Raw genomic sequence first — 27,890 nt, 5'->3', positions numbered from 1 at the left:
GTCACCAGGCAAAAGGCATTAGTTTGTGGATGTTTTACATTGCATTGTGGTCACAGGCCTGCTCATGAACCTTCAAGGCAAAACAAACACAATTTCATTGCAGAGCATTGCCTTCAGCTCAGGCAGCAGCTCTGCTGTGCTGCAGTGGCTCATGTGGATGTGATGGGGGAGCATCTGCTGTGTGCCCACAGTGCCAGGGCTGCAGGGGACACAGAATGCTGCTCTGCTTGGGCTGAGCCATGGTGCAGAGCCTGTGGAGACCAGAGACAGCAGCTGCCAGCACACGTGTGGCACCACAGGAGCTCCTGCAGGAGGGCTTTTGGCAGAGTGCTGACAGGAGATTGACAAGACTGCTGCCAAAGTCTGTTCCAGTGTTTATGTAGCTGAGTAGTCTATGTGTTGGAGTAGTTGTGCTGCATCTTCTACTAAACACAGGCAGTGTAAATTTAAGTTGGATGCAACCTGTGACATGTAAAGTGTAAGAACTGCCAGTACTGCCTCCATCCTGCAGGCACAGGGCAGGTCAGGGCTCCACGTTGTACCTGCTGTGAGTCAGGAACTGCTGCAGTTTGTGTCTCCAGCATGGACAAAACTGTGCAGAGTAAGGAGATTGTGGGGCTTTTCCTTTGAACCAGGGCTGGGACTCCACTCTGGGTTGGTGACCCAGTGCAGTCCTGGGCATTCCTGGTTTCCTGGGGCAGCCTGGTGCTGAGGTAGAGCCATGTTTGTAGGACCACTAATGAGGGATTTATGCACTTTCTGGTGTTTCAAATGGCAGCTGCTTATCAGTTGATTCATACTCTTTGATCTGCCTTAACCTCAAGTTTTCAAAATCTTACTGAACCTGTGTTCAAAAAAGAAAAAACCCCAAAAGAACCAAAAAGCCCAAACCAAAACAAAATCAAATCACCCTAACAGAAAACTCAAACCAAATCATTGATGAATGTTTTCTAATCAAGTCGTGTATGTAGCACATAGAGGTTATTCCAGTCCTCTTTACTCCAGATTCGTAGGGAATAGGATGATGTACTTAGTAAATACTTCCTGTAGAAGATGTGAATTTTGGAGGTATCAGCAATGTGTGAAGCAGAACTATGCAGTTATCTTAGCTTTGGTGTACAGGGAAACTAAGATATAGCTTAAGTGTGATTCTTAAACATTTTTGCCTTGACTCACAAAGTTGGAAAGTTATCCTCAGAAAATGGAAATAATGTTTTGTTTCTGTTCTGACTCATGCAATACTTGGATCAGTTTCTGCTGAGGTAAGATTGTTTTGAGCTGAGGTGGCTTGAATCACCAGGACATGAATTTTGAATGAAAAAAAGTTTAAATGGAAGCAGTAGAATTGGTCCCAGTGTCTTTAGTAAGATGAAGATTTTCAGTTAAATGTTTTACATGTTGCAGTAACCATACAGGTGCTCACTTTCCAGGTTGGACTTAAATGACCTGTAGTTAACAAGGAGCTCAGTTATTGTTTGCACTACATGTTTCAGTCTAGAAAGTGATTTTTACCTCATTCTACAATAATTAACCATGTTATCTCTAATTTTTGTGGCTGTCAAAAAAAGAGGGAAGGAGAACTGATGGATAACACTTATAGACTCAATATTAGATTATCTTTAGAAGTTCAGTTTTCTCTTAAGGGAGACTGCACATGCACAGAAAAGCATATGTTATTTTAATGTGTAAATCAATAAAGCTGCCTTGTTTTTTCTGGTTTTATTCCAGTATTGATGGGATTTGTAAAAGTCTTTTTGAAAACAGCATCCTGTGTGTCTTGGGTTTTCAGTAGGAAGGATCGATCAATTTCTCTGGGAAGGTTTTGAAAGACTATAAACCAAAGAGATATGATCAGTGATTCTGAAAACCAAGATTAACCTAAGTACTGCTGTTTTCCGGCCTGGCCCTTGTATGCTTCTGGAATATTTGCTGAGCCAGTTGGGAGCTCTGCTCTGCTGAAACTCATCAGCCCCTCCTGAAACCAGACTTGGGAAATGCAGAGTTCAGGATGGTCAACCCAATCATTCCTTCTGACTTGAAACCTTTCCTGCCTTTGACTTTTTATTTGGGGAAGACAGAAGGAAATAACAGTAATATTTTTGAAAAGGGGTATTGGGGAATAGCAAAAACCCCGTTTTGTTTTTTTTTTTAATTACTTTTTCTCTTGATACTGCATGATGGCTGATTTTGCTGTGCAACAACATAGCACCCTCAGAAATAAGAGGAAAAAGAACATCTGTACAGAGGAACCCCTGGGATGAGTGTGTGTTGGGAGCTGTTCTCAGTAAAAGGGACTATAATGATTATATTTCTGAAATGATTGAGACTAATAAATGTTGATATGTAAAAAGAAATGATCCTTTTTTATTAGTCCATTGAGGTGGGCTATAATTTTTTTATGTTCAAGCTCTGATCAGAAATTGAAGTGACATATGGAATCAGAATTGAAATACAGCTCCATGGAATACTTTGTCAGTAGGAAAAAATGCATATGATAAAGCTGCTGAATTTTTGGCATCAATTACAACACCAGCTTGTGAGCACTGGTGAGAGACATTTTAGGCCCAGGTTTCAGCAGCATTGTGCTCTGAATGAATGGAGAATTTCAGATAACTGCATTTCCCTTTTCTGTTCCAAGTATGCGTGGGTATTCTGCAGGGTTTTTATCAGGAATTGAATTGTAATCAGGAGCAGTCATTACTTTGCTGCTTGGAAGGATAATTCCCAAGAATCAGAAATTAAAGTGAAATTCATGCTTTTCCAAACTTAGAGCTTTTAAGCCTACCAGATTTTTCAGGATGTTTCACAGCTTGGTTCCAGTGCACATTTGAGAAGTGTAAATACTCTCCAGCTGAAACAGAAGTGCCCAGGGCTAGGGCCCAGGGGACTCTGAGTTCTGTTGTCTCTTGGCTGGAGATGGTGTTAATGTGAATTATTCTTTTGTTGGAGGGCACAAAGCTGAAGCCCAAAGATCTCACAACTTGCCTAGGATTGTGGTCAAATATGATGACTGAAAACAAAAACCTTGATGATGCATAATTCCACCTTGGATGACATTTTTGAATTAAATTGTCCCGTGATACTCACTGACCGTGGCACATTCCACAGGGAGGATGACAGGGTGCAATGCCAGTGTGGCCACCTCCACCCAGGATGGCCTCCCAGGAGCTGGAAAACCTGCCCAGACCAAAATTTCCATGAGAAGTGACAGTCCCTCTGGGGTCTGAAGGCACATGGGTGTCATGGGGAAGATAAGTTTGCTTCCAGCCCTGGGCTGACTGACTCACAATACAAGGGAAATTGTTTTCTCACCTCTGCTTAGGGCAGGAGGAGGAACCTTCTTTTCCCCCCTAAAATGACCTTAGGTGACAGATGCCGTGTCCTGGGGCTGGAGAATGAGGGGGAGAGAGTAAATAGGCAAGTCCCAGGAAAGGCCAACCATGCAAAATCAATCTGATTATGTAACCCCACTAAACTGGTGCTCCCAGAAAGGGGGTGAAGAATGGAGACTTTCTACTGAGAGGCCCCATTTGCCATCCAGACAGTCTCTAGGGAAGTCTGCTTGCTGGGAGCTTGGTTCCAGGCTGTCACAAGAGGCTCTGAGGCTGGTCAAGCCTGTGGACTCTCATCTCTTCCCACTCTTTCAGGTAGGGGTGAATGACACTGTGAATATTACTGTTAGTCCTAAGTGAGATATGTGAATATGTTATAATATCAATTTACTTAAACATATCTTTCTAGAGATGCTGTAACTTTGGAATTAAAAGAAAAGGGGGGATAGAATGTAAGAAAATAAAGATAGTGCAGAAGGTAATCTCACCCCTGAGGAGTTGCAGCTGCACTAATTATCAAAGATTAGTAACACTCCTGCCCTTAACAGGCCACAGCTGTGTCTAATAAGGATGAGTGCTATAGAAGAGTGGGTTAGCTGGTCGAGGAGAGAGTTGGAGTTTGGTGGCTGTGCTGTGAAGGAGTCAGTACTGCAAGGAGATGCCCATGAGAAATCACCAAAAGGTATGGAACTTTCATTATAAGATGACAACATGACGCTGTAGAGGGATGGTGCTGGAAATATCAAGAGGGACCTTATATCCCTTGGAACAATGTTCAGAGGGTCAGGAAATGAGGGTCTGCTCCGTCTTCCCAGTTAGAGAAGAAGATTTGAGAAAAAGGAGGTGAACCAGGTGAATGACTGCTGCAGAGCTGGTGCCATGTTCAAGGTTTTGGGCTCTATGATTTTGGGCATACCTTCAAGAACTGGGCTGCTGGCAATTTAGGGTCTCAGCTGGCCAAGTGGGGCAAGAGTGCCCTGGACAGCAAATTGGCTGGACTTATCAACAGAGCCTTAATCTACATTTAAAAAGATTCAAACTTTCATTTTTTTGTAATATCTGCTGTAATTTCTTTTCCATTCTGTCTTAAAAAGACTTTAAATTTTGAAAAAATTATAGTACCTCAATTATTGCAGCAAACATATTGCACAGCTCTGCCCCTTCTGTCCCATTTCTTGATGTTAAATAGTCCTTTCTCTTCCAGGGTGACTCCAGTAGAGAGACTGGTGGTGGTTTATGAGGAGCTGTCTTTCAGAGGCACAGTACTTTTAAATTTTTTTCCCTTCCTACTCTATGAGCTCTTTCCAGGCTCTCTCCTCCAAGTTTAAAGTGCCATGTGCTCTGTGCTATTCCAAGCTTCTCTTTTGGCAGGGAGAGAAAGGCAGCCTGTTGTGCTGTAATAATAGTCACCCTCATTCTCTGAGGGTGCCATGTGTTGTGTTTTGGAGCCAAACATATTTCTGATTGTGTGATACCTAAATCTACTACCCAATATTTCCCATGCTTAAGTTTCAATAAAAGCCATTCCAAGTTGCCTGTATTCCATACAGAGTGTGTAATCTCTTTATTATGCCTGGCCTGGCTTGCTGGGCACATGAATAAACCTGGCTGTGTGTCATGATGACTGTTTGTATTGCTTGACAATAATTGGAACAGAGGTAAATAAAATCAGTGTTTTGTCTTCCCTTAGATTGGACTCATCAGCAGATGGGAAATGCTGCCATCCTTTCTTTATTTTTGGCAAGGCCCTGCAGAGCTGACAGACCCCTGCTAGAATGGAAAGATATGGTTCAATAACGTTTAGGGAAGAACTAATAATATGTCAGCTATTTCTGCAATGCTTGGAATATGGTTTAATTTGATCATTTAAATGTATTTTTTTAAAATCTTAAAGAAACCTGCTTTATTACCTGCCTCCTGGTTTGACATCTGTGTAGCAAAATGTGAGCATTTGGAATATGCAAACTGAAATCAAAGTGTAGAATTCCCTTTGAAGCTTAGTTTCACACTCTTTTCCCTCCCCACCTTTTAATATTTGGCCTCCTGTAATTTTATTTCTCTGAAATTTTCTGCGTAATTGAAAGAGTGCTGAAGGAACAAAGCAAATATTTACATTGCACAAATGCCGTTTGATGTGATTAGTTAAAAGCAATCTATTTAAAATTTAATATGTGTATTAAACATATGCACACACGTGCATGAACACACAGGGAAACCAGTGGAATAAATTCTGAGTTTAGGTACCTAGGCTGTGAAGAACACAGAACTTGTGTTTCCAGGCTCTGGAATACAGTGTCTGGATAAGGATTTTTGACCTTTAGGTTTAAGGCCAAACCCAGCCCTAATTCACTTCAAATGTAAGAGGCATTTTCAACCTTGTGGTGTGTGTGGCCCTGGCAGGAACCTCCTCTGGCACCCTAGGCTGCTTTATCCTGGGTTTGGGGCCAGATGTCCACTGGCTGCTGGACCCGTGGAATTTATTGAGATGAGCAAGAAACTGGCCTTGCCCATGTGCTGCCTGTCCCTGCCTGGGGCAGGGGGGTCCTGGGGCAGCTCCTGGTCTCTGACAAGGGGAGAGCAGGGATGGGGCTTGGCTGGTGCTGCCCAGTGTGGGACACCTTGATGCACCTCGTGCAGTGCAAACGAGGCCAATATTCCTCTCTCAGGGCTATGTCTGGAGCTCCTGTGCTGCTCAAGGATCAAATTTTTCTATCATCTGTGCATCTTACATGTTCATGAACTGGTCCAGGTGCTGAAGCTGCTGCAGGACTTGAGCAAATCAGCAGTCACAAGTTCCCTTTCCTGCTTTGCCTGAAGCTTGAGGAAATGTTGCTTTTATCTGTTGTCTTTTATGTCTGAGAGAGAGATGGGTGAGTAGGAGGGATGTGAGGAAACACAAGCTAACCCAGCCAAGTGATCTGAAAAACAGATCCTGGACATGGAAAAGACATTCTTTCAGGTGATGCTGACTGACTGAGGAGAGGGATGATGATTTTCAAGAAAGTTGAATGATCCTCTTTTATTTATAATTTTAAAATGAAAGTTGAATGATCCTCATTTATAATTTTAAAATGACTTTGTCAAGTGTTTTATGGTAAATTTAGATAGGATAAGCAAGATATTTGATTTTTCATCTTTTTAAAATTTCCTTAATGAGTTTTACCAATGATATTAGTGTATGGAAAAATGTATTTAATTACTCCCAGAGGAGATGAAATCAAAGGAATTAAAATAAATGGAAGAAAACCACTCCAGATCTGCTAAAGCTTGTGTTTTGTGCAAGGCTGTTTCTCAGGCCTTTGATGGATAAGTACTACAGCTTCTCCACTTCTGGGCTTCAGATCACTTTTCCTGGTCTCTGTGGTCCCAGAGGTGGTGAAGCCTCAGCACTGAAGAACTTGGGGGGTCAGTTCTGACTGTGCCTCACCCCTGTGCTCACAGCAATAATTTCACCTTGCCATGCTCTTATGTCACCATAAAAGACCTTGACCCAAAAGGAGGGGAAGGCAGGACAGATGGTGAGTCAGACAAGCATCAGAGGCAATCAGCTGCTGAGATTGATGCTTTCCTGCAAAATCTCCTCATTTCATTATTTCAGAGTCCTTGCAGCAGGGGTGTCCTGAGATTTGTTTTGTGCGAGCCTTGGTGGTTTGGGGAAAGACTTTGCTTGAGCACATCTTCAGAGATGACACTGAAATGTCAGAGAGAATCTCCTTGTGGTTTAGGTCCCTTGTGACCCTCACATTGTGCAGAAATCTCTTGAAGCATCCACCCTCCAAAAAAGAACTTATCCATCAGGGAAACAGACATTTTTGTTATGGTTATCACAATATTCTTAACACTTTTGTAACAGTCTAATATGGCTTCTGGGGAACTGAAGGGTCAAGATTCACCAAACCTGATCTGTCAGTTAGAGGAGGCAATAATATTTAATATGTTATAAAGCCTGTTGCAGTAAATGGCTGGATTAAAAGAGTATCTTAACAAAATCCTGGAGCACAGAGAAGGAGCCATGTAGTGTTTTTGTACTGATGCCTCTTTTTCTTGTGATCCTCTTTTAATGTGGCTTTGAAAATTGCCCAGCAGTACAGCATTATTTGGCTTTGCTTCAAATGTTAAGACACATTTTCTTTTTTTTAACCCAAAGGAGACCTTTATATGCAGTATAAAAATCACAATATCACAAGTCAAGGACCATTAACTGAGTGTAATGCTGGGGGGGATGTATGCTTTGAACATTGTTTCCATTATTCAGAATAGATCAAGTTTCAGCCCAAATAGAAATGAAAGGCTATTGAGGAAACATTGCAAATACCTGAAATTCTAACTTTTACTTTGCTCTTGTTAACTATGTGTGATTAAGGAAGAAAGGGAAATTGTTAAGAGGCTGTGCCATTGCAAGGGATACAACTATGAGCCTGTCTTATCTATCAGCATGTGTGAAAGTCCATCAGTAGTCACAAAATTCCCTGAACTTTTAAAATGCTTTTCTTTGATACATCAAGCTAAAAAGAATAACATATTCTTGAAAGCACAAGGAAACTTCATGTATTTGCCCAATATTATTCACATATGGGGTTGTATTTCTGCCTGATGATAAAATGATGCAATTGTGTCTCATGGAAAAGGGTTTCTTACCACTGTGGAATTGTTAGGTTTTGCAAATTCCATGCTGCTTTTGATTGGTTTGGAAGGTAAAGGAATTATAGAGATGTAAAAGTGTAGCCTTGGGCTTCATAGTGCTGACTTTTCAATAACTGTTTCCTAGGGGCTTTATTTATCAATTTTTAGGCAGTATACTGGCAAACTTATGAACATTTTCCTTCTTTGGTGGTGTTGCCAGGCTTGTACGCCCTTTGCTCTTACCCAGAGCACTAGGCAAAAGCTCACTTCATCAAATTTGCTGGAGATAATAATGCTTTATTTTATTTTTGGGGCTGTTCAGTGCTCAACCATCAGATAATGGCCATTAGAAGATGTCTTTGGATCACTAGACACTTGTTCTTTTTCATGAATGTGTATGTGTGGGGTTGGTTTTATGAAAACTTGACCTAATTTATGGTTTGCCAATTGGCTGTCCACAAACTACAGCAAACCAACAATTCCTTTGGGTACAGCACTCCAGCACATTCCGCTACCAGTTTTCTAGAGATATTTGTTCTTTCCTCACCCTTTCCAGAGAGCAGATGTTTGTGCTTTCTCACAAGACCATTGTTTTTAACAGTTTAAAAAATAAAAAAGTGGGGAGGGGAATTATTATTGATTTCAATTCTTGCCACAGTTTGTATTGACAGAGAAGAAAGTACAATAGAAGAGGTGGAAAATCAGAGATGGCTTCTGTAATTGCCTACTCACATCAAAAAGACTCTTATTTCTGACCTAATGTTTTCTTAATCTTTCTTTTCAATATATGGATGTTGCTCACTTAAATGGATTGCAACTGAAGCAGAATTCTCTAATTAGACAAGAATAGTGGAGGAATTGACCATTATCTCCAGTTTTGAATTTTCAGGCAGCCTGTATTAGCAGTCATGCTTCTGCCAGCTGATCTTTAAACATGGAAATACTGTATCAAGAGATTACTGTTCATAATTATTTTCACTAGTATAATAGCTTTTTAATTTTTAAAATCACTTACATTCATCAGCAAGGGGCAAAGGTAATCAAATTTACTCAATCAACTAAGTTATTTTGCCCCTCTTAGCTAATGACAGGTTAAATTGTGATATTAAACTAGCAAACTGGGAATTTATATTTTTTTAATAATCTAGTAAACAGTAGCCCATGCAGTCAGTGAGTTGAGGTTGTGGGATTTTCTAGCAAGTAATACAAGGATCTTATAGGACTGAAGTAAAAGTGAAGAGAGTTGATTTGGTCGTTTGTCAGTGTTTTGAGTAATTTTTGGATAGTTTTCTTCATTGTACTCTTGAAGGTTCATCTGTGTAAGGGAGTGTCCGAGGGTGACTTGATGCTGAATTGTATCCCCATTTCTGTTTAGTCCAGAAATAAGTGTTGCACTTTTAAAACTAGATCTGAGAGTGAAGAGGGAGTGAGAAGGAGAAGCAGTGGAGTGTCTGAGGGGCTGAATTCAAAACCAGAGAGAGGAGAGTTCAGCCTTCCTTCTCTTGGACTCTCTGTGGATGGACAGACAGCGGGATAGAGCTCTCATTTGCTTTTTTAGGATTTTTTAAGTCTTTTTGCTCTTAGTTTTTTTTTAGCTAGCTGAGGCAGTAAAGTTCCCTGGACTATGGCTTTTCTTTTTCTTGGAACTGTTCAAACCTGCTGTGGACTGAAAACCCAGAAGATCACTGGGAGCTCACACCAGGGCCAGGATGCGGCATTTTCCAGTGCAGGAGGGACTGGTAAGAGACTGAGGGAGCCAAGGCAGTGGTCAATAAATATTGATTCTTTTACAAGCCATAATGTATGAAATTAGAAGAGTTAACACAAAGAAAGATGACTGTGCTGGAGGACAGTCAATGTGCATATTAGGATTTGAACTCAGATGCCCCTTGCTCTATTGCTAGGCCTGGGATAAATCCTTATCCTGTGATACTCCATGGCTAAATAGCAGGCAGTCACTTCTGGAGTTGCAAAGGTAACTCTTTTCTCCTGTGCTGGGCTTTGTGTCATCCAGTAAAACACAGCAGGAGCGTCAGTAACCTGTGAGTAAAATGCTTTATCTCCCCCTGGGTGTTTGGAGCCAGCCCAGGGTTCCCTGTGTGTTGCAGGGTGTTATGGAAAGGGGAATTTGGATCCCTGCAGTTAGTGCAGTGGTGGTGCAAGTCAGCCAGGTGAGACCCAGCACTGCCTCTCTGCTACCACTCCTCTGGCTCTGCAGTTTTGTGCTGGCTCTGGGATCTCTCCAGAGCTCTGGGATGTGCCAGAGCCTAGTGCTCCAGGCCTGCACCCTGTACAGATGTGCTGTGATAGGGGTGTCCTGAATCCTGTACAGATGTGCTGTGATAGGGGTGTCCTGAATCCTGTACAGATGTGCTGTGATAGGGGTGTCCTGCACCCTGTACAGATGTGCTGTGATAGGGGTGTCCTGCACCCTGTACAGATGTGCTGTGATAGGGGTGTCCTGCACCCTGTACAGATGTGCTGTGATAGGGGTGTCCTGCACCCTGTACAGATGTGCTGTGATAGGGGTGTCCTGCACCCTGTACAGATGTGCTGTGATAGGGGTGTCCTGCACCCTGTACAGATGTGCTGTGATAGGGGTGTCCCAGGCCTGCACTCCTGTACAGATGAACTGGTGTGAAACTCTGGGTTGAATCTTCAAGGCATTGAGATGCTAGGAGAGAGATACATTCCAATGAGTTAAATTTTCCATGAAATTGAGTTTCCATTGAAAAATACTCTATTTCACTGAAGTGTAGTGGATAAAGGTTAATAACTTAAGTGCATCTTTTTATTTTACTTTAAGAAAAGTGGTTGACTATATACCTTTATTTTTCATCCAGAATTCCCAGTTGTCTGAAATGTGTTTGCATGTGAGTGAAGGTTGCTTCACAGAGTTTGGTTTCAGATGCTGGTGGAATTTCACACACAAGTTATGTGTCAGATGCTGCTTGATATTTTGGGTGCTATTCACTGGGGATGGGTGTATAAAGAGGATAATATGTGTATTTATGTTATTGTGGTCACTGATTAGGGATGATCACTGCTCTGTGCTAAGTTATTCCTGCTCAGAGCCTCAGGCAGGGTAGGGATGTGTCACTTTGCTTGCTCAGATTTATGCAGCTCCTGTGCCTCAGAGTCCACATAACTTGGGCTCCAGTGATGGTATTTTCTGCTATTTATTCTGTGGCACATGGAGAAAATCATCCTTCAGTGGTTTGATCTGCTCCTAAGAATGTTCCTTGGTGGTGAATGAGCTTTTAAGTAGTGTCTGAGGAATATGCTGCAGCTGGGCTGAGTTATTACATCTTTGTTGACTTGCAACCTGAAATCTATATCCTACTGAGTCTTGCTGTGCAGCCATCATCTCTTTACCTTGGGATTATTGATTGCATTAAAATGTTCACTTTGTACTGCACACAGACATAGGGTACTGATTGCTTTTGTCCATGTTGCCACTTGGAAATGTTATTTATGTGGGATCATTTCCAACATTACTGCCAATCTGGAAAGGAGAATGTTTTATCTTTATTTATTTAAAATCTTTATACAAATAAGTTGCTTACTAAGAGAAAATACTAATTCAAAGGAACAACTTGCTTTCCTTATTTACTTCATTTATTTTGGTGCATCCTCTTCAAATTGAGAAAACATAAATATTAAATTGATTTAATCTTTGGTTAGTTATGCAAAACCTTTTGTTCCTAATAAGAGATTGCCCATTCTAGATTTATGGCAGAACATTTTTAGTCGTATTAGATGTGTTTGCAATGTTGTGTTTTCCCATATGTAGGTGTGAATATAATTTTATGTATAGAAAACACATTCCATGCCTATTAGTTTAAAATTTCCTTTTGTTTTTTTCAGATCACAGAAACAAGCTCCCTTATTATGCAGGTTATTCCCCTCTCTGGACTGTCAGTAAAACATGGATTTGTAATGTAATGATATCAGCAGGATTCTGATTTTTGAATTGCCATATCAGACCTAGGAATATCCTGCTGTATCAGTTTACACAAGGCTTTGGCACTCACACTCAAAGCCTTTTTCCTTCACACCAAGCTGTTTCATTAAGCAGGGCTTTGTGGAGTTTCCTCTGCCTGTGTTCCACAGGGACACCTTGGCTCATGCTGCCTCTTATCCCAGACCACCTCAGACTGAGGAGAGCTCCCTCCTTGAAGTCAGCTTAAAACTTTGGGATGTTTTTTCCCCAACACTGCTGAAAGAAATCTCAGAGAGGAAATAAATAATTTGGTTTATTTTAAATTGATTTTCCACCTCAGTCTCTAAGCTTAATTAAGTGCACATGTGTATTTTTTCAGTGCAATACAATTTAAATTAAAAAAGGAAAGCATTTCAGTTATGCAGTGACAAACAGAATTAAATAGCCTTTAAAAAATGGGTGAGTAGGGTTCACAGACTCCAATCTGATATGGTTGGTTGGTGATTTTTCTGGGATGGATAGTGTTACTTATAAGCCTCCCAGACTTAATTTGCACAGGTAAACTGTCATCTCTTGCTTTCAATGACAAAGCAAAATTTGTTTCCAAATTCTGCTTTCAGATCTGGGCACAGAACATTAGAAACACAGAGCTTACTGAGGTTTGGAACCATTTATGCTGTCTGTATTCTTATTGTGACCAATATTTTGATTGGAAATTAATTTCTTAACCAACTGGAACACAAAAACCAGATAGTATTTTATTTTAGGTTTGTAATGGTGGCAAGGCAGAAGACAGGAGCATGAAGCTACAGCAGCTTCATTTTGATACTGTGCATAACAGAATCCATTAAGTGAGTCTCAGGAGTCGGGCTCAAGGATCTCTTGATTAAGAATTAAATTACAGGTATGATTTACTAAATTTGTGCTTGGGGAAAGAAGGATTTTGATGATGATATGATTGGTAAACTACACATTTCCTCAGCAACATATTAAAGTTAATGGGAAGAGCAGAATGGGAAATGCAAATTACTTCTCTAAACTTAGGAAATAAGTTGTCTTGTAAATGAAACCAAAAATTTGTGTCAATAACTTCCTTACTGAAGTAAATCCAAGGGGATTCTGCTCAGACTGAACTTTCTTCTGCTGTTGAAGAAGATGTAATCAGAAGAGCTGTGGCATCAGCTCCTTTGTCTGATTGGGCATGATAATTTTATATAATTGTTTTCAAACATTTAAATGTAGAATGACTTAAACTTTTATTCCAAAGGTTAGGTATTTTTGTAGGGATAATTTAAATTTCTTTTCCATTTCTTTCAAAATTGCTTGACATTATATTTGTAATATCTTTATTTGTAGATTTGAAGATATTACAAATATCTTCTTGTTCTTGGGTGAATTTGGCATAGTAGGATCCTTAACCACATTTTGTGTTCCAAGATGCAGTTGCATCCAAACAACACACTACAGCAGGGTTGGGAAAGAGAAGGAATACAGGTGTTGGTATTTTACATGGATGCAGGGAAGTGAGGGACTGTGGGATCCAAATTCCTGTGCTGCAGAGTCAGAACTCTTGGCTCAAGAGCTTGTTTGTGTCTCCCCTGCTCTGTCTGAAAGGCGTGGGCTCACAGCATTCAGCCAGCATGGATATGGCAGCATTGCTGCTTCATGGGATGCAAACTAATATGTGAGACATCAAAAAATGCAAATTAATATGTGGGACATCAAAAAATGCAAACTAATATATGGGACATCAAAAAAATCCACGCCATGCCACCCATAAGTGCTCTTGTCCAGCCTAACATGAGAGGTCTTTGCTCAGAGCTTTTTCTTTGGCTGTATAAAGGATGGCAAGTTAGACCAGTGTTGGGTATTTCTCTTCCATGGATGCAGGTGTTTAGGAATTCAGTATTTGTGAGTAGGAGGAAGATGATGGGAATGGTCAGAGTCAAGTTTTTGAGATTACATCAGTTACTGGGATCCAGTTGAGGCTCTTTTCTTGCAGCTCCAAGGGGTCCTGCCACTGCCAGGATTTGAGAGAATGGGTACCAGCCACTTCCATTCTGTCCTTCTGTATTTCATTGGGATGGAAAATTGCCCTGTTTTTCTAAAACCTTTCCCTAGCAGTCACTGCATCTTTGGAGCTTTTGATCAAGAGCAGCAGAGCTTTGAAAGCAGAACATTTTTCATAGTGGGAAAAAGGGCTTGATTTACTTCCAGCCTATGCTTGGGCTCCCTCACCTGCAGACCCAGGATTCATTAAGGAGAGAGCAGTCAGTCTTATCACAAGAGCAGAGAAACATGAAAGGCTGCTTTCTTCTAATATGCAACAAAGCCCATAATTAAAATAAACAAAGTACCATTAACCATAAGGTCTTGCTAGTATTGTTTTTGAAGCCATGAATGGATTTTGAAGTATCAAAGATCCAATCAGTTTGTATTTCATGAAGATGTTAGCTACAAACCATGAGGAGAAATTATTAGGTAAACTAGAAACTGGTAGAAGAAACCAGCTAGAAAACAGCTCCATTTTGTGTTGGGCTGGGGGCCCATTAAGTTGGAATCCCCCCAAAGCAGTGTGTGACTGACTAATCCCAGCAGGAATGGCTTGGAAGGTGCTAGCATTACTTACTGGCAATGCAATGCTTGGGAGCTTTGTCAAATAGGGCAAAAGACCAGAACATTACACTGGGACCAGAGGTTGGTTTTATGGGATGAAATAATAGGCTATTAAATATATTAGTATGAAACTCACATGAATCATAAAGGGCTAGTAATAAGGATTTATTTTTTAAGGTGAGTTTTGTAATTTTGAAGTATCTGAAGAGGAACATCAGAGCAATTCTACCACACAGCAAAATATTGGTGGTTTTTATGGTGTTTATTCTGCTGTTGTGTGAAGCAGAAATGAGAGTGTGCCTGGAATCCTGGGCCCATGCAGGTCACCTGCATTCAAGACAAATGAGTTAATATAGCAGCAACTGCAGGAAATACGGGGGGGCTCTGAGTTGAAGGTGGAGGCTGGGTTTATTCAGAATGAGCACTGGGGCAGGGGACAATTTTGTCTGTGATGTACCTGGAGAAAGGGCTGAAGGAGGGGGGAATACTTAGGAAAAGTTTCATTTAGGAAAAGGTTTTAGCCTTTAGGGCAGTTAATAGTAGAATTTTTGGAACAGTTTGCTGGTAGAGTCAGTGGCAATGTATATTTGTAATTTAACATATGTGTGTTGTTTAGGAAACTGTCTGTAAGGTACAGTTATGTTTTTCCATGGCTGATGGATCTCAGGAAAACATTCTTCCTTCCTCTGTATTAACAAATTGAAGTGTGTCTGGTCTTGTGGAGATTTTTCCAAATGGTCATGTCTGTGCATGTACAATTGCAAGGATATTGTGGGGGGTTTTGGTTTTGTTTTTCCAGGTGTAAATATTTTAATTTTGAATGGGTTAGAGACAGGACCTCTGAGTTGCTTTAGATGATGCAATTTATTTTTCTTATCTTCAACACAGGCAGGAAGGGTGAGCCATCTTCTGAGCCATCTTCACCACATGGCTCAGAAGGTTACAAGACATTTAATTACTTATTAACCAATAAAACCCTGCCAACAGGATATTTATATTTTTGACCCAATCCTTAGATATTTCATCTTATGGACACAATGTAAGATTTCTTAGCCAATCATGTGATGACACACAAACCAAAACTCTAAACTTTTCTCTACTTAATGTGTCTCTGCTTTAAACTTTAAATCCACATTCTCACTTCTAGCACCTGAGTTTGGAAGCCTTTTCCAAGGTCTCAGATCAAATCCTGTGTTTAATTCTGAGCTTTGGCTTACAGGTTCTGAGAATTCCCTGCATTTTGGATTCCAACAGTTTACTTGTGTAAATCTCCATTTCCAAAGTCCTTTAGTTGAAGAACAATTTTGGATAGTTGAAGAAGCCCGTGGATTCTGGGGTTTTGTCCTTGTGATTTCCAGTGGTTGATGTTGGATGGCATCAGATGAAGGATATTTGCTCCCCATGTGCTGGGCCAACAGGGTGGCACTGGGCAGTCCCCAGCTTGTGCAGCCTGTGGCTCTTCTGGCCAGAGGAACAGAGAAGAGGCTTCATTTGCAGGGTCTGTTTAATATCCATGAATACCAAACCCTGTCCTTAAACAGACAAGAAGAGAAAGGGAGAAAATAAGGAAATAAAGGGCAAGCAGCTCACATTGGTCCTCTGCCATTTTCTGGTTTTCCTTTTTTCTTTTTTTTTTTTCCCGCAGCCCATAACTTGAGGTCATTTTGGGATTAATTGAAGCTAATGTCTTCACTTCAAAGCAGCACAAGTTCAAGCCAAATGTAGATGCACAGCAATTAAAGACCTGGCAAGGTATTATGGATTGGCTTCTAGAGCAGCAGCTTTCTCCCTGAGCTGCTCCACTTGTTCAGGCCTTTGATGTGCTGCAGAGCAGAACTAGCTGGGCTTGTGCTTAAACAAAGGAGCATTTTAGCACTTGATTCTACAGAGAGTGACTGGTGTGCTACAGTTAATATTTTTAACTGTCTCTTAAATTGGAGAGATTATGAATCTGTGGTATGACTGGCTACAGGAGAATTCTGTGGATAATGAAGAAGATTGCAGGGGGCAAATTGAAAGACTTATCTTTTATATTGTATAGCATCAGTATTCCTTTAGTGCTAACAAAGATGAGGCCAATTTAGTATAAATCTTCAAAGCAACATGTGTGAATTTATCTGTCCAGTGCTCATTACAGTTAATGGGAATCATGTGGCTGGAACTTTGCAAGTGCTTTGAAAGTGCTTCTTTTATGGTTACATTATAGACCCCCATGTTAGCTGTTTTGCTATTATTTTTATATTGCTCGATTTGTTTTCTTGACATTGAAAAAAAATCAAACCACTAAACTAATTAAAAACTGTATCACCCCCTCCAGGGCTGAAATAGAGCAAAACACCCATTTTCTAAAGTAAATAATATATTACTTATATGTAAATCAACTTGAGACACAGCAAGAATCTCTCCAGGTTTAAATCCCAGTAGTATAAATCCTGACTCTTGTTGCATGCTTATAAAGGTGGGCTTAACAGAAAAGTCAAAATGTTGGTCCACACATCCATGTTTCAGTTTTGATCTCACTGTGGTGTTAGTCACCATGTGTGGTGCAACATCTGCATTTCTTCATGTGTATCCTGAAGGGGATAGAATCTTTTGGGAACCTGTAGGGAAGAAAAAGACAATAAAAACAAGAATTAGTAAGGTAGGTGGTGAGCATAAAAGTGCATCTACATAGATGAAGGAGTAAATTGATGGAAGTTTGGTTTTGATTAATTTTTTGGTTGTTATCCTATAAAATTCTATGAATAGGCCTATATTTTATTATGGAAAAGAGGATTTTTTTCCCCCACCATTTGAAAATAGGATAAATTAGAGAAAATTTTATAAAATCATTTGAAGCTCATAAACCATAGAAAGCTTTCAGTCTGGTGTTAGGTGAAATACTCTGAATTTTAGGGAAGATGATGTCCTGGTTTTAGCCAGCAACACCTTCCCTCTCATCAAATTTGAACTTCATGTTTTGTTCATTAAATATCTGTTTTAGGGATGCCACCTTAACTCAAAGGTTATAGCTAGGAGAACAAACTTAAAAGGAAGTTTTAAAATATTTCAAGTTTTAAAAAAGAAGAGCATTCATGTTTTGAATTTGTAGGATAAGGGGTCTGGATGTTAAGGTTTAGAGTGGGAGGTTTTTCTCCCTTTAGTATTTTGATAAGAGATAATTGATTTTTAAATGGTTGCAGTGTGCCTCTTAAATCACATATGTTCTGATTTTGCTGCCCTGTTCTCTTTCATGGTGCATTACATATTCACATGGGACCAGAACCTTAGAAGCAAGGAATCTGATCTTGAGCTGGAGCTTGATTTAAAACCCAAGCTTAAATATTTTCATTGAAGTCAGCTAACATATAGCTTCCAATCCCAGGGTAGAGTGTTGACTTTTCAAAAATCCTGAATATGCTCAGTCTCTAAAACTGAGAGAACTCCATACACTGGCAGTAGGGCTTGTGGTAACAACCCCTGGCCTACACAAAGCCCTCAGTTCTCATCTGCATAGAATGTATTCTGGTTATTTTTTTTCCTGGGGTGATTTTTATTTTGAATTCAGAGGAATTAGACCAAAGCTAGCTGATTGCCTCCATTTATGCAAAAAGGGCTTTTTTGCTTGAAAAAAATACGGGTAAACTAAATATAGGCTTTCATATTAGCCTACTTTATTACTTAAAATAGATGTTTTTGAAGTAAAATAAAAAGATATTATATAACAAAGGTTATAGAATTATGTTCCCTAAAAATTAGATTAAACTAGAAATTAGATTTCTTTTAATATTGATGTAGCTGAGAGTTAAGTTATAAAAGGAGTCAATCATACTAATGCTGACAGTTTCAGACCACTGATTTCTAGAACTAGACTGAAGCAAAAATATTACTCCAAATTCACATTTGATTAATAAATTCCAATGATGTCAAGATTTAAAGATGAACACATCACAGGTTCAGTCTTGTTGCCAGGTTTCTGACACCAGAGGACTCTGAAGGGCTATTAGGAAGCTGGAATGTTTATTGGTATTAAAAATGAGCACATCAAGTGAGCTGTACCCTTCACTGCAGGTTTCCTGCAGTGCACACAAATGTTTCCTCCTGATGCTGGTATTTCTGTCTTCTCCCCTGCCCCCATGTATCCAGGAGTCTTCAGCTTTGGTTGACCATACTCTGCAAAGAGAAATTGGGAAGCAATTTCCTTGGTTTTAAACTTTGTCAGGGAAGAATGATTGCTGAATACTGTGGATTTTTATTAGTTTACCTAACTATATTAACTTGAGATTTTTATCCTGCAAAGCCAGTCCCAGATATGCAGGTGTAGGAGCAATGGGGGTTGGACATTGGGGATGGATGGAGAGCAGAGATCTCTGCAGCCAGGTCAGGAACTTGGGGTTTATTGCAAAGGGCCTGGGGGCAGGGCCCTGCTGGGAGCTGCCAAACACAGCTCAGAGCAGGACTGAGAGGATGAGAGGGTAAGAGAGGCAAGAGAGCGAAAGCATAAGAGAGTAACAGAGATAACAGAGCAAGGTTCCCATCACAATACAATAAATCTTCTTCTGTGTTGAATATTCCCATTCTCAGTAACCAATCTAGTACAAGATACAAATCCTACACCATTTACATACAGCCTATAAGAATCATTACATTACCACACTGTGTTACATTTTAAACCCTAGAAACTCCTCTTTGGGCCCCTTCTGCCAAGCTGGCAGGGTCTGCTCTGACCCTTGGGCCTGTCTGCAAGCAGAGGGTGTTGTTCCATCAAAAGGGGATCACCTTCAGCTGGCCACACCATTGTTTTCCAGTTGTTCAGTAACTGAGGGATCTCAAAGCTTGCTTTCATTTCAATCTTGCTTATAGTTTCCATATTCTCAAATTTTTTTTGCCAGACAATCATATTTATAAGGCTTTCCTGTTTCATCTTCCCCAACAGCAGGGAGTGGAGCAGGGTGACCAGCAGGTCTTCTCTTGCTCACCTACGAATCACAGAATCTGCTGAGTTGGAAGGGACCCACAAGGATCATTGAGTCCAACTCCTGGCCCAGCACAGCCCCATCCCTAAGAGTCACACCATGTGCCTGAGCGTTGTCCAAACACTCCTTGAGCTCTGCCAGCTTTGCTGCTGTGAGCACTGCCCTAGGCAGCCTGTTCAGTGCCCAGCCACCCTCTGGGGGAAGAACCTGTTTCTAACATCCAACCTTAACCCCCCTGACACAGCTTCAGGCCATTCCCTCAGGTGCCATCACTGTCACACCAAGCGCAGATCAGTGTCTGCCCCTCCTCTTCCCCTCACTGCAGTGAGTCCCCTCAGGCTCCTCTGCTCCAGCTGCCCAGCCCCAGGGCCCTCAGCAGCTCCTCCCCGGCTTCGCCTCACGGCCTCACTGTCCCCATGGCCTCCTTTGCGCTCTCTCCAACAGTTTAATTTCTTCCTCACACTGTGGTGCCCAACCTGCCCCAGCTGTGCAGGTGAGGCTGCCCCAGCCCAGAGCAGAGCAGCACAATCCCTCCCTGGCCCCACTGGCCCTGCTGGCCCTGGAGCCCCAGGACAGGGATGGCCCTGCTGGCCGCAGGGCACTGCTGGCTCTGATCCCTCTGGCACCAAGCAGGACCCCCAGGGCCCTTTGTGTGGTGTTGCTGTCCAACAGCTCCTTCCCTGTGGGAAATGGATTTGTGTGTAGGAAATGCACATGGATGCACACTGTGTAGGCCTTCTGTGAAGCCCTGAGAACTCTCTACAAATCCATTTCCCACACTTCCCCAGGCTGTACCCACACCCAGGGCGGCCCCATCCCAGGTGCAGAATCTAGAACTTTTCCTTGTTGAATTTCATATGGTTGATTAATTTGTATTGATTAAGTTGGCTGAAAGAGCTGTGCAGGACCGGAGAAAGCTTTGGCAACCATTTGAGGGCAGAGGAGTCCTTCAGGGCTCTAAGTAAAAAAAGTTTTATCTCCTAGGTTACTTTATCTAACCTAGGAGCAGAAATCCTGATGTTCAATGACACCTGAGCTCCCTACCTTCTTCAGTTTTTTGAGACATTCCCCATCTCCCATTTTTGCAGATACCTGTAGGAGAGGCATCATAATGTTGCTGTGGGTTGGGTCAGCATAGCAGATAATAGCTAGAAGAGCTTCTACTATCATCTTGCAAATGCAAACACTGAGTACAAAGATACAAGATATTGAAGGGCTGGAGTGTGTCTAGAGAAGGGGACTGAGCTGAAGAAAGATCTGGAGCACAAGTCTGATGAGGAGAGGCTCAGCCTGGAGAAAGGGAGGCTCAGGAGGGACCTTCTGACTCTGCACACCTCCCTGCCAGGAGGGGACAGCTGGGGGGGGACAGGCTCTGTTCTCTGGGAACAAGTGATAGATACTACAGGAAATGGCTTCAAGTAGCACCAGGGAGGTTTTGATTGGATTTTAGGGAAAATTTCTTCACTGAAAGAGCTGTCCAGCCTGGCACAGACCGCCCAGGACAGTGGTGGACTCACTGCCCCTGGAAGTTTTAAAAGTACACATAGGTGTGGGCATGGCTTAGTAGTGGGCCTGCCAGTGCTGGGTTACCTGTTGTACTGGATCTTGAGGGCCTTTTCCAACCTAAACAACTCTTTGATACTATGATTCTATATACAGAATACAGGCAGGTATTTTATATACTCTTATACTCTATATACAAAGTATATATACATTATACTCTGTATATAGAGTATATAGTGTGTATATATATAGCATATATACATATACTCTATATACAGAGTATATATATTCTATATATACAGAGTAGGATTGAACCTGTTAGACCCTGTGGTATTGGGAGTCAAGGGATCCCCAAGGATAAACCTAGAAATGACCAAAGTCTTTAGTATGATTTCTCCCCAATGGTTGCTGTCAGAGTTAATTCTAAAACTGATCTGTAATCCCAACTCTTGGAGTTAGTTCAGTTACTGCATTTTATAGCTTAATCTTTACCATTTGATTATTTAATGAAGATTTTTCATCTGGTGTACTGAAGATTACTCTGCTTGCAAATGGCTAAGAACTGCGGAGAGCTATCTTTCCATTTATAAGTATAGACTAAATATTTCTTGCATACCCTCTCTGCTTTCAGCTCTGGCAGGATTTTGTGGCTTCTCTGATCACCTCTGCAGTAGCCAAAACGCATCTTTTAGCCTCACACCATTTTTTGGAGGAAGTGGTCCCTGTCCCATAGAATTTAAACTCTTTGAAAAATTGTGCTGAAAGAGAAAAGTGGTGTTAATTTCAAGCTCCATTAGAATCAAAAAGACTGATATTTATATCCATCCTCTGTGCTGTAGTTTGGACCATTTGATATTTTGTTTTAGTGTGATGCTTAAATATTGGAATGAGGAGTGCTTTTGAGGTCAGAGAGAAAATGAGAGTGAGGTCTTGTTAAATAAATGTTGACAGAAATCCCACATTTAACTCTTAAAAAAAAGAGGTTATATTGCTGTAGTGCCAACAGTGCACTTCAGGGATGCTTCTCCTGCCTCTGGCCACTTTATGATCAAAATGTGTTGGTTCTGGCAACCCTATTATGCTGATGGGCACCTTAGGTGGTTCTTCAGGACAGGGGAGAAGTGGGGTCTGGTCTGAAGGGATGGAGAGATGGGGCAGGGATGCAGCTGGTGATGCCATTGGACCAGCAGCCTGAAGGAGAGGTGCTGCCTCTTGGGTAAATCCACCCTGAGGCCCTGTCAGGGTTTGAGGCATTGGATCCACCTCCATGGTGTCCCAGAGCTGCTGCTTTAACCCTTCTGACAGTGCAGTGTGAGGCTCCTGACAACACTGATGCCTCAGGTTCAGCTTTTCTATTTTTCATATTCTGTGCTGCTTTAGTGTGTGGGTCTGGGCTTCATATTAGGGGATGGTGAGCTCTGTGCACAGAGCAGGGAGACAAAACAATTCCTGCTCCAGCTGGGGACCAAGGACAAATGATCCAAATCTCAGGCAAAAGAGCACAAACAACGTGGGCTGGAGAGAGAAAAACAAGGAGGGTGGGACTGCATGGACTGGAGCTGGAATTGGACAATTAACTCCAATGTGCAAATGGAGCAGAACTTATACAAGTGACAGATCCCGTGACCAGTCGTGCATTTTGTGACCATTTTGGGTTGTGCTGCCCCAGGTGGATCTATTGAAACCTCTTTATAAACCCCTACTTTATTCTTTAGCTCCCTGTAGTCTCTGTTCTAGGTCAGCCTTCACAAGGCACCACTGGATCCACCTCCACAGTGTCCCAGAGCTGCTGCTTTAACCCTTCTGACAGTATAGGTGTGGGGCTCCTGACAGCACAGTTCATTTTTTAGAGGATGTTTGTTTCTGTAATGTTTTTCTCCATCGGCTAGGTTTCTGTTTGGTTTATGTTTAATGCAGTTTCTATTCCCATTCTAGCAGTTTTCCACATTATGTCAGGAGTGAGGTAACAAGTAATATTTAAGAACAGTGATAAGATGGTTTCTGCTACTTTGTGCTGTTAGGAAAAGTGCAATGAGGAATAGAACTGTTCCTGATGAGAGTCTATCAGCTTAAATAGAAAACATTTCATGTGCCTGTGCTAATTATCCAAGCTGTAATCCAAAAGAATGGGGTTTTGCCCCAGGGCCACCCAACCTCTGTTCTCAGCTGTTGAAATCACAATGCCACTTGGATAGCTAGGCTGCTGTTTCTAGCAGAGTGTGTAGAAGCAGGATTTTTTTCCAGTGAAGCTAGTACTTAACAAAGCTGAAAGTTAATCTGGTCCTTTTTGTAGATAGCATTCATGTAAATAATTTGGACAACTTTGTACATGGCATGCTCTTTAGTCTGCATTTACCCAGTGCCTACCCCAACAGAATCCTGATCCATACCTGCCATCTCCTGTGCTAGTTCCTGACAGAGTTTAATCCTAGTGATGGGCCTGACACATTTCATGAGTGTTCAAGACAGATCAACCATTTAGAGCTGTTCCAGTGAACATCTGTGCTGGCAGAGTTGTATCAGCCAGCAGTAAATGAGGTGTTCCCCTGGCAAAATGCAGGTACTTGTTGAAACTGCACTGTGGAGAACAACAAACCAGCCAAGTAAAACAAATGCAGGGAAAAGAAACAGTAGTTCATGATGTAGTGAAGATGTATCATACAGGTGTATACAAACTTAATTAGTGTTTCAAAATAGTAGGTTTGAATGAATCTTTTTTCTTTCTTACACAGAAAAATGGAAATGCCATTCAACAAGCCATATAAATTCAGTCTTTTCCAGTATAAGAGGGTTTATAAATAAAAGCTTATTTAACTATAGATTTGCAACAGTGAGTGTTTAGGGGAATTTCCCTTTTATGTCATAGAATAGCAAAGACACAAAGAAATACACACACTGATTGGGAGTTTGTTCTGTCATGCTGCAAGACATGAGCATGGCCATCACAGGGATTTCTCTTCTGGAGTCCCACTCCATAAGCAATTACTCCACAAAAGCCCATTTTGATTTTGGTAGGACCAAGGCTCCTACAAGATATTGACAGACTTGTGGCAATGCTATCTGGGCTCTCTGGGGTGCATTTTGAGGAAAAATCAGAGCCAGACCCCTCACTAGCTCTTAAAACCCCTTCCAGCAGTGACTGTCCAAGTGGGCAGAGTGTGCCTTCATCCCCTCTGGCACCCTGAGCAGGGAGGCCCTGGCATGGTGCTACAGAGAGAAACCCTGGCATCATTCTGGGAAAGGCTGTGAGAAGATCAGAAAAAAGAATGAGAAACAATTCTGATCTTAACTTGCTGCACCTGCTGTTGTGAAGATGTGGAATGTGTTATGGAGGTTTGTTTACCCAAGGGTGAGTTCTTAACTGGCCAATGGTGATGGTGTTTAAATTAAAGGACCAATCAAGTCCACCTGTAGCAAACTAGGATATAAAATTATAGGGTTCTTAATATAGATTATTATTTACTCTGTAAATGCATGGAGTCTGTGTCACTTTTTACCTGATCCTGGCAGTCCCTGAGCATGGAAGTGTTGGGTGTGTCAGGCCACAGCAGTGGCACCCCTGGGTAGGAAATGGAGCTGAGGGCAGCAGGGTGCAGGATTTGGATGCTTACGTGTGGTTCAGGTCCCCTGGTTTTATTTCCAATCTCTTGTCTGCTTAGATATGAAATGGGATAGTGACATGATGCTTAGCTCACCCAAAAAGTGGTTTTGGCTTTGTAGATGAAAAGCCTTTTATACAAACCGATGTGTTAGATTTTTTTCTGAGAAATCCTAACTAAACCATGAAATTTCACTTTTTTCTGTTGCAAGCCTCAATCTCTTGTGCTTTGCTCAACAGGAATTCTCCTTGCTCCCCATGTAAAATAAACATAATTTAAAGTCACTTTGTCTTTCTGAATTTTAGATAACATCTCAGCATAGCAGTGCCGTTGCAGCTGTGATTCAGAGATGTGTTTAAAGATGGAAGAATGGCAAGTTTTGCATTCACACTTAGCTCTCAACTTTTGCAGCATATGGACAAATGGAGATAGTAGCCGTGTTTTCTGAGGAAGATGAGCTATAGAATTATTTAAAAGAAAATAATGTTAATAAATTCTTCTTTACTTTTTAAAATTATTTGAAAAATAGTATATATGGTGGATCTAATATGTCATATATGCCTCTCTTTTTCTGTCTGTGTTTTAACCTACCTGAGGCTGTTCTGTGACACAGCTATAATGCTACCAGACATTATAGCCTTGTGTTAATAATGTGTGGATTAAAGCATCCCCCAGCAAGCTCTGAATGTGGTGGATTTTATCAGTGCTGGTAAAAGGGTCCCACATGGACCTGGACTCCAGAGCAGTTTGGGAAGTCTCCTGTTGTCAATGGCCTGGTGATTTTCTGGAGGAAGGGTGGAGGAGGAGGGCTGTGAACCTTGAAGCTGCTCTGTCCAAGGTGAGGCTGCTGTTAGAGACGGAAATCTGGCAAGAAAAGGATGCCTGGGTGAACCAAACAGTGGAGCATGAGGAGTTCCAGAGGAGATGGAGGGTGCTCATCAGATTGCCAGGGAGATCAAAATGCTTAGAATCCTGTTGATGAAGAAAAGCACAAGTCTCAACATTAAAAATAGATGCTTTTTATCTTGTATATGATACAAAATCTCTTGTGATATGGTATTTTTGTATTATACTTTAGCAGCTCTGAGGAGTCGTGGATTAGGCCTGTATCACAACAGTAATTCACAGGAGGCTGTGTTTTGTCTTGCTATGACACTAGCTACTATTGTTTTTGATCTGCAGCCTCTGAAGAGGGATGGTGCATCTTCTGTGGGAGGTGTTGTGAGTGCAGATTAGTTAGACAAGTGCTGGAGTGAATGCATAAGTAGTGATTTTGCATAATGAGGTATGTGAAATCCCAGTGGAGGTTGTTAAAACAGATAGACAGCCTGTGGTAAACAACAAGGAAGGTAGGCTTTGAAAACAGATGGCTTTGAAAACCTGGCAAATGACTGTTCCATACTTAAAAATCAGTTTTGTTAGTGGAAAATATCTTATTTAAAAAATACCAAACCAAAACAAACAAACAAAACTGAAAAATGCTTAGGCTGCATATTTTCACAAAGCTGAATGTGTTAGTGAAGTTCTGTGGGGAAGCATACATCATCTGCCTTCCTTATGTGTGTGTGAGCCATGGGTTGCCTGGCTGGGATGTTCTGCAGCTCCCATCACCTTCCCTGTGCAGCTGCTTCTACCTGGTGGGTTTGCTGCTCTTCATCATCACTTGGACTCTCTCTGTGTGAGTGCTGTTCATTGGGAATTTAATTGTGCACTCAAAGGCTTAATTTATCTTGAAAGACAGAGTCTATGAGTGAAACGGGAATATAGAGGAATATTTCTGCTTGTTGGAAAGGGCATGGCAAAGCCCATTGCTGTTTGAATTACTGCCTTGCTAAGGTTGAGATTGGCCAGAAGATGAGTGCTTTGGTTTGAAAAGCCAAGTGTGTGCTAAGGAAGGCAGGAGCCTCCCTTGAAATGGAGAATGTAAACCCCTCTCCCTCTGAATTATTATAATTTTGAAATTAAGGGGCTCTCAGGCAAAGATATGGGAGCAGGAATAACAGCTCTTTAGTATGAAAATTAAAAATACAAATGCAATAGTACAAAAAGAAGAACCCCTGCCAGAGTGAGAGCAGTCCCTGTCCCCTGTGTGTCAGGGAGGTGTCCCAGCCCCATCCCAGGGGGGCTCAGCCCTCCTGCAGTGCCAGCTGTGGCTCTGCTGCAGCAGGGATCCTGCACAAGGGGGGAGTTTTCCTCTGCAGCTCCAGGGCTGCTGCAGATGGGCCTGGGCTCCCTCTGGCCATGCAGGGCAGCAGAAAGCTGCTCCTCTGGCAGTGCAGGGGGCAGAGGCTGCTGTGCTGTGCCAGGCTCAGATTGTGCCCAGGCAGGAATGCTTGGCTCCTCCCCTGGGCGGAGCATCTCCCCATGGGATGCTGGGATTGGATCAGCCCTGCAGGGACACTCAGTGGCCATGGACAGCAGAGATCTGCTGGAGGGAGGGTTGGCTGTGGCAGAGATAAAGAAAAAACTGCCCCATGGACAGCAGAGAGCTGCCCCAGCTCTGACAGGTGGGGACAGAACACACAGCCCCATTTCCAACCTAAGACAATGAGATGCTGGTTTGGAACCTTAAAATCTAGCTGTTTTCCGTGTCTTTTATGCCTTTGGCATAGGCAGTAGCAGGTGTGAGACTGAGAGTTCTCTTCCCATGGTTGTTGTAGGCCCAGTGAGTCACTGTCACTCCTGCTGTCACCTGCCCGGGGATCACACTGTTCCCTCCTACAGGGGACCTGCATCCTGAGCTGGGACAGTGTTAGCTCCAAACACAACAGCTCCTGCACTGTGCCAGAGACCCAGCTCAGTGCTGACACTGTTAAAGATCTTCCCTATGGCCTGAGCCTGAACATGAGACCATTTCAGTAAAATAACAGTTTTTTTTCCCCTTCCAGTGCAACTCCTAAAAGCTTTCCTTTGTCAGTGTAAGTTACTCTACAGCTTGTGGGTAAATCAAACCACCTGTCATTTTCTTGGTTGTTTTGGTGGCTCCCTTAGAACAAAGGAGGCCCAGGGCTCTATGGACTTGATTGAAAGATGAGTGGTCCAGTTCCCCTTTGGAAAGGATCTCAAATGCAAACAGGAGAGTCCTCAGTCCCCAACTTCTGCTGCAAAAAAGGCAAGTTCCTATGATTTGAGAATGAGAGATAGGTTCTCCTGTATTCTGAGAAAAATCAGGGGCACGTGTTCTTGTCAGACACTTGTCCTTGCCCACTCAGGCTGCCCTGTCTGATCCTGTTTGTGCAATGATAGCTGTGACAGCAGGATTCCTGCTCCAGGGATGGCACAGAGTGCTCTTAAATCCTGGCTCTGGGGGCAGGGAAGG

This window comes from Ammospiza nelsoni, chromosome 21 (assembly GCF_027579445.1).
Source record: "Ammospiza nelsoni isolate bAmmNel1 chromosome 21, bAmmNel1.pri, whole genome shotgun sequence".
NCBI classification, from domain to species: domain Eukaryota; kingdom Metazoa; phylum Chordata; class Aves; order Passeriformes; family Passerellidae; genus Ammospiza; species Ammospiza nelsoni.
The sequence above is the reverse complement of the archived record's forward strand: the minus strand, read 5'-3'. Positions refer to the sequence as shown.